The 12500-nt window shown below is 36.7% G+C and overlaps 1 pseudogene across 1 annotated transcript; it reads left to right on the top strand.

Moving 5' to 3' along the window:
- The first annotated feature begins 6534 nt into the window (after nt 1–6534).
- LOC119597314 lies at nt 6535–7753 on the top strand (annotated as a pseudogene). Its single transcript, XR_005230821.1, has one exon. The product of XR_005230821.1 is annotated as an actin-like (transcript).
- Nucleotides 7754–12500: the final 4747 nt, after the last annotated feature.

Genomic DNA, 12500 nt, shown 5'->3' with positions numbered 1-12500 from the left:
TATGCAAACACATAAGTATATATATGCATGTATATATTCATATATATACACATTACATCTTCCAATGGAATAACATAGGCCGTTATATAATAACGAAACAATAATTTAATTCAAGTCCCACTGTAGTGTTTCTGCTTAGTTTAGTCCTTTATTTACCACCCTGGCTAACTGCATAGGCGTGGGCAAGGTGTGGTACATTTGATGCATGGTTATAACATATAATGGTATTACATTTCAATTTTAGGCTATAACATTATTATGATGAGTACTATATCAATTAAGGAAAGGAATAATTACACAGTCGTTTATGTACTCATCTGCCACGCCGGCGTACAGCTTGGGCGTGGAAAGGCATTGCTACATTTGATATGCAGTCATGTGATGCTACATTCCAAATTTAGGATACAACATAAGTATATCTTGTAAGACATCAGAGGATATGAAATAATTACATAGTTCTCCGTACCTCATGCTAGGTGGTCTGAAAGGCTGTAACACATGGCAGTCTGAGATATCGCTGAAACGAGGGGTGTCTACCTATCGAGTTCTATAGACTAATTTGTTGAACCCAATAATTTTACTGAAAACTATTGCAACCTCTTGTGTATTAATTTCAGTGTGACGTTTGATTATTATTATTATTTTTTCATAATTTGGTTCCCACGCCTTTCTTGGAGAAATCTAGGAGAGAAGTATGGAAAGGGTGGTGTTCTCGAAGTGTTCTTGTAAGCATGTTTTCTAGAAATCCTTATTTCTTGTGTTTATGACAACTGGCCGGATTTACTAAATTCTCATAACCGCTGCCTCTTGTAACAACTACGAGAATACCAGTGAACTCTCAGCCAGCGATTTTACGACCTATTTTCCAATAACAAACAACGAGAACGTAGGATTCTCGTACCTCTTGCGACCACATTTCTTATCGTAAGGTATTTTTGTGTTTTATTTTCGGGAATAATGGCTCAAGAGACCAATCAACGTTAACTCGAAAAAATCGACCAGTTACTAAGTATTAAAAGCTGAACTTTGGTAGCATTAATAGGAGGTTTGCTAATGACAGTTTCTTGTGTGTCAATCAGTCTTTACTTCTAGTTAAGCACTGGTGTAAGTGGCTACTTTCACCACTCACTAGTAAAAGTCTTCTTTAATCATCACTACCTTTATCAATAAATTCTTGTTAGATTTTTTTTTATATACCAAAAACGATTTATATACATATATAGTTATAAACACACACACACATACACACATGCACACACATATGTATTTGATATATAGTGATTAAATGATATATATAATATATATATAATATTTCTATATATAATGTATATTTAGATTATGTAATATATATATATTGAAAAAAACCCCCACTATGTACAAACAAGATTTATTGAAGTTGAGACAATAGTTTCAGAATCCTCCAGGAGGATTCCGTAACTTAGCAAATCTAATTTGTTCGTTGTGGATTTTTCTACCATAGTATCAACACGGTGGAATCTTTTACCATTCATATATATATATATATATATATATATATATATATATATATATATATATATATATATATATATATATAATGTATATATATTTTTCTTTCTTTTTATTTTAATTATTCGTGTCTATCTATCTATTTATCTACATATATATAGAGAGAGACAGATAGAGAGAGAAGGGGGGAGGGAGACAGACAGAAACAGAGACAGAGAGACATGTGTGTATACACACACAAACACACACACTCACACATACACCTACACCTACGCATTCACATACGCATACAAATACACACACACATGTAAGTTTATATATGCAAACACATAAGTATATATATGCATGTATATATTCATATATACACATTACATCTTGCAATGGAATAACATAGGCCGTTATATAATAACGAAACAATAATCTAATTCAAGTCCCACTGTAGTGTTTCTGCATCGCTGAAACGAGGCGTGTCTTCCTAGAGTTCTATAGATAAATATTACGGTTGACTAATTCTTTGAACCCAATAATAATTTTACTGAAAACTATTGCAACCTCTTTTGTATTAATTTCACTGTGACATCTGATATATTTCAAAAATGATTTGAGAATGTACATAGCGCTTCTCCGTTAAATCTAGAGAAGTATGGAAAGGGTGGTGTTCTCGAAGTGTTCTTGTAAGCATATTTTCTAGTGATCATTATTTCTTGTGTTTATCACCACTGGCCGGATTTACTAAATTCTCATAACCGCTGCCTCTCGTAACAACTTTTTTTTTTTTTTAACAAAAACGATTTGTATGCATATATAAATATAAACACCCACCCACCCACCCACACACACACACATATAATATATAGAGATTAAATGATATATACATATAATATATATATATATATATATATATATATATATATATATATATATATATATATATATATATATAGATAATATTATATATATATATATATATATATATATATATATATATATATATATATATATATATATATATATATATATATGATTGAAAAACCCACTATATACAAACAAGATTTATTGAAGTTGAGACAACAGTTTCAGAATCCTCCTGGATTTCATCTTCAAACCTGAAGGTGGAATCCAGGAAGATTCCGAAACTTAGCTAATCCAATATGTGCGTTGTGGATTTTTCTGCCATAGTATCAACACGATGGATTTTTTTACCATTCATATAAATATATATATATATTTTTTAACGGTAGGCTCATGTTTGAGCGGCCGTGATCACAGCATGATACTTAATTGTAGTTTTCATGTTGTGATGATCTTGGAGTGAGTACGTGGTAGGGTCCCCAGTTCCTTTCCACGGAGAGTGCCGGTGTTACCTTTTTGTTATTTATCCGGTCTTGGGACCAGCACTGGCTTAGGCTGGCTTGGCCACCCAGTGGCTAGGTAGGCAATCGAGGTGAAGTTTCTTGCCCAAGGGAACAACGGGCCGGCCGGTGACTCGAACCCTCGAACTCAGATTACTGTCGTGCCAGTCTTGAGTCCGATGCGCTAACCACTCGGCCACCGCGGCATCATATAAATAAATAAATGAATATATATATATAATATATATATATACACTTTTTTTTTCTTTTCTTTCTTTCTTTTAATTATCTATCTATCTATCTATCTATCTATCTATATATATAAATTATTTTCATTATATTCATACTTACATCTCTCTCTCTCTTTATATATATATGGAGAGAGAGAAAAAAAAAGAGAAAAAGAGAAAGAGAAAGAGAAAGAGAAAGAGAGAGCGAGAAAGAGAGAGAGCGAGAAAGAGAGAGAGAGAGAGAGAGAGAGAGAGAGAGAGAGAGAGAGAGAGAGAGAGAAGGGGGGGGAGACAGACAGAACAGATATATTTATATACATACATATATATATATATATATATATATATATATATATATATAACAAAATAATATATATATATATATGTGTGTGTGTGTGTGTGTGTGTGTATTATATATGTGTATATATTTATTTATTTATATATACATACATAAAATAATGCATACCTATACTCACAAAGAATGCTGAACCATGACCAGAAACCGATGACAGGGCATTCTTTATCATACATAACAACATACTTTCATGGTAAATTCACTTTTAAATAATTGTCAACAAAATATGCGACGCGAGACCTTAAGACAAGCAGACTGCAAGTATCCTTGTGTACTATACAGGAAGTTCGCACAGAGTATGCGGTGAATGGTAAACACATGTGGGGATCAGCCCCGCCAACAACGTCCGTGCCATGTTCCGTCTATTATCCTCAAGGCGAGTTTCAAAGTTGTTTCACTCGTCATCGGATTTTGTCATTCTTCATTTGTCATGTAAGTATGTTGAAGTAAAATAAATTCCAGTTTTGTTAGATTTGAACATCTTGTGAAGATCATGAACTCGTAGTAGAAATGTTTGTGTTCCCATATAAGCTGTATTGTATTTATTAGTTTTGTATTAAATATTGATCTGTTAATGTTATCCTAGGTTATCAATCGGTGCCTAAAAGGAGTATAAGCCCAGAAACAATTACCTATCTGTTGTAACGTGATGCCCATTGATATGCGGCACCGTCTGGTACTAGTAAATTTTTTTTCTTTAATAGTGAAGAGGACAAAATAATTGTTACAAGAAAAGGCTTACGACATCAGTGGAATTGCACTGTTGATTCGCTCTTTGAAAACAGATTGAAACCATTAAAACAGTGATGATTTTTGTTTAAAAATCCTTTGAACTAATTTAACATTTACAAAACTCGCCACAACTGTTATTGCTTTTCTGGCTTTCCCAAGCATCAAACTTTCTATTCATATTATCTTTTCAGTTTGCTCGGAAACATATACACTTACAATTCAACATTCCACAGATACGAGTATGTGTTTTCCGGCTTGCATTTGACCCCTATTTTTGTAAAAGATTTGTCTTCATGGTAGTCACCTGTTCTTCATCAACGTCCAACGTATAAAAATGATAATGTCATTCACAGACTAAGCTCCAGAACCTGCTGCTGACTTGGTCAAGATTTGATAATATGACCCAGAACTATGTCACCTTTTGTCATTTGTAACGTTTCTATGGATTTCTGAAGATGCTGCGAACAGAAGATCCGGAAAATGTGACAGAGATCATGTTTGTCCCAATACTTAGTTGGGATGTGGTGGGATTCGATTTTTATTTAATCGGTAGTACTTGTGAGGAATTTCACGGGCGACATGTCTTAAGGATTAAGAATTCTCTACCTAGTACCATTAACCAACATCCCTTGGCTTCGCTGACCACACTAAACACTAAAACGAACCAATTAGACATTTTACAAAACCAAAGAAAAATAGAAAAAAATAAGAAAGAGGAGTTTGTCCGAATCAAAACCAGGAGGATGTTTTATTATTTAATGTGTTCTATCAAGCGATGTGTGCATACTGTGTCATCATTTTCTCTCCAGTTCTTTTGCAAGGTAGATAATTAACATAGAAATGTGTTTGGAAATATGCATTAGCTTTTGCTTTGCTTTCTCCGCGTTGTTATATTACTAATGTTTTAGGAGCAGAACTGAATATAAAAAGGATCAGGGAGATTCAGAAACCATAAATCCGGCCTGTATGACCTAGAATTTATCAAATCAGTTATACTTGAATATAATTCAAAATTTATGTGAGAAATTATATAAGCACACACACACACACACACACACACACACACACACAAACACACAAACACACACACAAACACACATAGTAAAATAAATTCAAACTGGCCCTTTTGCTTTGGCATTTGTGTGCAAGCGTTATTTTTGAGCCGCCCTCAATTTGAACGCACTTGGGAAGTCATCTCGAATTCCATTAAATATACGTCGAGATTAAGACTTGGAAATGCATTCGGTGGACCATTGAACAAATGCCAGCGACTTCTGCGCACAGTATATAAAGGAAACTTACCGGTGCTTGCTCTCAGTCATTTCTGGACTCGCTGTGGGTATGTGGTTACGGTGGCTGCGTTGATCGAAATTATTCTTATTCGAAATTATCTTTCCGAAGATTAATTATTTTGGTGTTGATTTTGTGAATGGTGTTAGCTGAAATAATGGTCACTGCGCCATCCATAATGCTTATAACTCTATTCATATGTTTTTTTTTTCTAAATTTAGTATGTTATTATTTTATGAATTAAAAGATATATCACACGGATTAAAGATACTAGTGATTCTCAGGCTTTACACCTTGAAAGAGCCCCTGGAATATCTCAGAGTATCTTGCTTATTGATCCCATACACATACATGCACACACAGGCATCGCAAACAAACAAGCCAGACTAAGTCTCACACACAAACAAGCGACAAGTGAAACACACACATAGTTCCGTATAGAAGTGCAATGTAAATATATGATATAAATAAAGTTAATAGTAAGGAGAACTTTATAATTAGTTGTGGACTTTTGAACTACTGACATATACTACTACGCATAGATATTGTTATGTATTTTCTTCTCGTCATATATACGTATGATATGTGTGTGTGGTAAAATAAGGCTTAAGAAGTCCAAATTTTAAACTTCCACACGCACACAAGTGTGTGTAATATATATATATATATATATATATATATATATATATATATATATATATATAATACATATATATATATATATCATGTATTATGTATATTATATACATATATATACATATATATAGTATGATATATATTGTATGTTGTATGCATATTATATACATTACACTACAAAATGTATGCACTTATTGTATATGTGTGTATCTATAACTACAACGACCCACACCCACACACACAAATAAATATATATATATATATATATATATATATATATATATATTCTAGATAAATAGATGTACAGACATACACAAGCAAACAACAGCCCATTTATACATGTACATTGTATAGATGCAGAAACATTTATTCTTATTTTCACGTTACCATTTCCTCCAAAGTTCCGTACTAGCAATGGTATTAACATTAGTTCTCGTCTCTTTCAGAATAGGTCTATATCCATAATCAGCCACCACCATGTGTGACGACGAGGACGCGACTGCCCTTGTGGTTGACAATGGCTCCGGCATGGTCAAGGCCTGGCTTTCGCCGGAGACGACGCCCCTCGCGCCGTCTTCCCCTCCATCGTCGGCCGTGCCCGTCACCAGGGTGTGATGGTCGGTATGGGTCAGAAGGACGCCTACGTTGGTGATGAGGCCCAAAGCAAGCGTGGTATCCTCACCCTCAAGTACCCCATTGAGCACGGTATCATCACCAACTGGGACGATATGGAGAAGATCTGGTACCACACCTTCTACAATGAGCTCCGTGTTGCCCCTGAGGAATGCCCCACTCTCCTCACTGAGGCTCCCCTCAACCCCAAGGCCAATCGTGAGAAGATGACTCAGATCATGTTCGAGTCTTTCAGCGTCCCTGCTACTTACATTACCATCCAGGCTGTCCTGTCCCTCTACGCCTCTGGTCGTACTACCGGTGAGGTTTGCGACTCTGGTGATGGTGTGACTCACTTTGTCCCCGTCTATGAAGGTTTCGCTCTTCCTCATGCTATCCTTCGTCTCGACTTGGCTGGTCGTGATCTTACTCACTACCTGATGAAGATCATGACTGAGCGTGGCTACTCCTTCACCACCACCGCTGAACGTGAAATCGTTCGTGACATCAAGGAGAAACTTTGCTACATTGCCCTCGACTTCGAGAGTGAGATGAACGTTGCTGCTGCTTCCTCCTCCTTGGACAAATCCTACGAGCTTCCTGACGGTCAGGTCATCACTATTGGTAACGAGCGTTTCCGCTGCCCTGAGGCTCTGTTCCAGCCTTCCTTCCTTGGTATGGAATCTGCTGGTATTCAGGAAACCGTCCACAGCTCCATCATGAGGTGCGACATCGACATCAGGAAGGACCTGTTCGCCAACATCGTCATGTCTGGTGGTACCACCATGTACCCAGGTATTGCTGACCGCATGCAGAAGGAAATCACTGCTCTTGCTCCTTCCACCATCAAGATCAAGATCATTGCTCCTCCTGAACGCAAATACTCCGTCTGGATCGGTGGTTCCATCCTGTCTTCTCTGTCCACCTTCCAGTCCATGTGGATCACCAAGGATGAATACGATGAGTCTGGTCCCGGCATCGTCCATCGCAAGTGCTTCTAAATGACGTATTATCCACTCGGAAATATCGATAAAAAATTATAAATTATATTTATTATATTCCTTTTTTATTATCCAGGAAATATATTTAGAGTGCACGTCACACACACCCAGACACATATTATACTAAACACTGGATATTTTCATTGGAATAAAATGGTAAAAACCGTTTTCACACACAACACACTTTTATCCGTCCTTCCCCCCCTCCACACACATATACATATATATAAACATATATGTATATACTCAATATGATATATACATAAATGATAGAATATACATAATTTAACGTATATAATTGATATTTATATGTGTATATTTATATATGCGTATACACATAAATATGTACCTATACATATATATGTATGTATATATATACATATGCACATATACATATATAATGCATACATATATGCAAACACACACACATATGTATATATATTACATGTATGAAATTATATTTATAATATATGATTACATATATGTGTATACAAATAATATATATATGTATGATGTTTATATATATGTATACATGTACTCACGGATAATGTGATTGTATACAATAAATATACGTTTATGTATATTTATATACATATATACACACATGTGCATGTATATATACACATATACATTCATATAAAGACACACACATATGTAAACATATACATAGTAATGTATATGTATATACACAGTACACACACACATACACATTATCCATCTATCTATCTATCTCTATCTATCTATCTATCTATTGGTTGCAGTGATATTACTGGTTTTGTAATAATCACTGAACAGTGAAAATAACAGTGGCATATCTTTTCTTTGTATTCTCACCGAATAAAATACCCTTATCACTTAGCTGTTTAGGAAATTCAAAGGTATTTCATAAAAATACATTTATTCCATATTAAGCCGCGGTATGATTTTATCAGTACCAGTTTACAGCCTTAATTACATGAAATAATATACAAGTGGCATACCAAACATGATACATCATTTGAGTCACTACTGACCCTTCGTTTTGGTTACGTGATTTCCGTTTGACTCCGGTTTTTGGAACTTTAGAATTGTTAAATCATCATAATATTTGATGAGTTGTGTCTGACGTCTGTAAAACCGGTGTGTGCGTGGTGTCGGTGAAACAGGGGTGTGTGTGACGTCTGTGAAACCGGTGTATGTGTGTGATGTCGATGAAACAGGTAGTGAGTGTGATGGCGGTGAATCAGGTGTGTCGTCGGTGAAAAAGCTGTGAGTGAGACGTCGGTAAGCAAGTGTGTGTATAACGTTTGTGCAACAGGTGTGTGTGACATCTGTGAAGCAGGTATGTGTATGGTCGGTGAACCGCTGTGTGTAAAATGTCGGTGAAACATTTGTGCGTGGGACGTCGGTGAAATAGGTGATTGTGACGTCTGTAAAACAGGTGTGTGTGACATGTAAAACAAGTGAGACGTCGGTGAAACAGGTGTGTGTGACGTTGATTAAAACGTGTGTGTGACGTCGATGAGAAAGGTGTGTGTGAAATCTGTGAAATCGGTGTGTGTGACGTCGGTGAAACAAGTGTGTGTGTATGGCGTCGATGAAACAGGTGTATGGCGTCTGTGAAGGTGGTGTGCATGGCATCTGTTGACTAGTAGCACACTGGTAATCATTATCCTGTCCCCAGTAAGCAAGAATATGTTTCAGATTATCAAGTCGTGCTTTGTACACTTCACCTCCACTATTAGTACTGATAGCACTGCTGAGATGCGCTGCATTGTCTTTTGACTTTCTTAATTTGGGGGGCAGTGGTCATTGGGCACTGGGGTCGTGGAGTGTGTGATGGAGGTCTCGGGTTCTAAAACCTTCCACCGTCAGGACTGCATGCTGATGGTTGCAACATCAATATCAACTTGTCTTACAACAGCAATAATGTACTTGCATGGTAAGATATGCTGGCAATAAAAAATGCATGAACAGTTGAGTTCAGCCCCAGATTCACCCTATGTCATCAATTTGTGGTCAGTAGACCCTATTTTTACAACAAAGGGGCCAAGCGAATCTAATGTGATAGATCCAGAATCTGAGGGATTGCATAGCTTGTGGTGTTCCATCATGAGTTTAACTGTATGTTCCGTGAACTGACTATATAATCTATTCATTGGAACATCATGAACTCGATATTCAACGGATGCACATGTCTGCTTGTAGGCTCGCTCATAATTAAAGTTGTAATTATGAAGCATAAGTTCACGTATGCATTCTGAGATCGATGTAGTTGATGTTCAGAAGAGTTTCAGTGTCCCAATTTTCTACTTAATATGGTTATTAGTAAATTTCCAAATGTGAACTTAGTAGAACGTAGGAATGTGGTCCACATATATTCACAGTTTTTACCCAATTTGTACATATATATTGAATCATACTCCGGTGTAATTGTCTTCCTCCATGTTTGCATTGGCTGAGGTCAGCAGGTCACTCTTCATGCATGTCGAGTCGAGCACCTTATTAATATTACAGTGTTGTGGCAGGAGGAGCGGAGCCGATTGTTTACAATGTACGCCCCTCCCCCCACCTCCCTCACTAATCCCTCTTCACTACCTTAATGTAACTATGGCTGTTTGAGTGAAAACAAAGCTCCTGGAATCCCTCCCTCCATACTTTCCTTCCTTACCCTCCCACTATCTCCATACCTACTCTCCTTTCAATACCCTCTAACTACTGCCAGTGATAAACACAGCTCCTGATCTCACTCCCTCCCAATCCGCCTTCACCACTCTCAGAACAGTGTCTGTACGGTGATAATAACGTCGCCAAAAATATCACCGTGCTGTGACAATAACGTGGTCTGTAATATCGCTGTGTGGTGACAATAGCCACATATATACTAGGTCCCCTGTACGTCAAAAGAGATTAAGAAATGTTGCCTTCTTGTCAAACTTTGAAGAAAAAGGGTATTTCCTGCCAATAACCAGGAAAGAAAAAAAATCTAGTTAAAATCAGGGAAAGTGCGATTCTAGTCGAAACAGAAACAATATGCCTTTAGCGAATATGGAAAAAGTGTAATTTTAGTTTTTTTTATGAGTCAATTTATGTATCTATATGTGTGTGCGCGTGTATTCTAGAACATATCTATTAAAATAACTAAATATATGTGAGAATACCCGTGTGATTCCCGGGACCTCACTCGGATAGCACTATCTTTGTTTAAATGAGCACTGCTACCGTGCTAGTGTGATAGGGTCAGACCATTTGCGTACGGAAAGTTCATACGGAAATACAAAAAATGACAGAAAAAGTGCTAATATGATAGGGTCTTAGGACCGTCCCGCAGCGGGGTGAAGTGGGAGGGGGGGGGCTGCAGAGGTCGAAAATGAGTTATGACCATTTTCCAATAGGTATACGAATGGAGAATTACCCATCCGATTATTAGGTCCGGCAGCGAAAAATTAGGCAGTCAAACAAGGGCGTAACCCCACACCTCTCAACCACCGATCGGCCACTCTCACTCCCCCGGGGCTTTCTAGACCTACAGCTGAACCTAGCAATATAGAGTTGGGTGGCTACCAATGATGCCCTCCTTATTGGCATCTAGGAATAATATCTCGCCCATTGCAAGAGAGGACTAGGTGCCAAGCTTAAATACTTACATGTATTATATGCCCATATATATATAGGCCTACTAAAACACACACGAATGCAAACTTAACTGTTTACACATGTGCATACATATGCGTACACGTGTGCATACACATGCAAATATATGTACACATGCAATACATACTTGTGCACAAACATGTACACACGTGTAGACATTCAAACACACACACAATATGAACTTGTGTGTTGCACGTGGCTTCTCAGACGAATGTGCACATAAACGTACATATGTAATATATATATTATATATATATGAATACACATTTAGACACACACATACACATGCTTACACACATACACTCATATTTACACACACCAGTACACATGTGTACATATATTTACACATGTGTACACATGTGTACATGTACATCCATGCAAGCATAATTTCATATGTAAACACATGTACATGCATGAAAACACTAATACAAGTGGTGTGAGACCATCAGCAGCAATATTTATGGCTAGGTAAGGGTAGCAACATTATGATTTGGCTCCTTTTTGGGGGTAACTATGTTATTTTTATCATAACTCGAGAACCAATCAACATATTTTCAAGCGATTACATTATTTTAAAGAAAAATCAACGTAGTTTCTATGGGTAATCAGTTCATAAAATACTTTTGAAGGTAATGAGCAGAAAATTAACAGAAATAATCACAATTTTCGACTGCATTTATCTCAAAAAAATTATTATTTTTTAGCTCCGGTACTGCTATTCGTGAACAGTTTTTTATCCGATCTAAATTTTGTTGGTATCAGCTGAAAGCTTATTAACCGCGGAGACTGATGTGTTTTTTGAATTTCATTCCCGTTTTTTTTAATTTATTTTTAGCATTTTTTTGGAAATCGAAAAAATGCAAAATTTTGAATGTTTTTTCATAGCAAAGTATGCAAGAGTGTAGGTCAATAGTGGTACGCAAGAGGGGACGTCGCCCACCTTCGGCGAATTTCCATAAATTTTGTAGCAAAGATGTGGAATGCTACAATAAACAAAATATCCAAATTTGAAGAAAATCTGTAAGACGGTTTTGTTTTTATTAGTATTTGAAAAAAATACCCACCTTTACCCTCCATTTTTGCCCTACCTCCACCACATTGCGGGACGGGGAACGTCCCGCAACGGTCCTTAAGCCACTCCAACTTAACTCGCCAACATATCGTACCGGGC

This window comes from Penaeus monodon, chromosome 39, assembly GCF_015228065.2.
Source record: "Penaeus monodon isolate SGIC_2016 chromosome 39, NSTDA_Pmon_1, whole genome shotgun sequence".
In the NCBI taxonomy this organism is placed as follows: Eukaryota; Metazoa; Arthropoda; class Malacostraca; order Decapoda; family Penaeidae; genus Penaeus; species Penaeus monodon.
The sequence above is the reverse complement of the archived record's forward strand: the minus strand, read 5'-3'. Positions and strand labels throughout refer to the sequence as shown.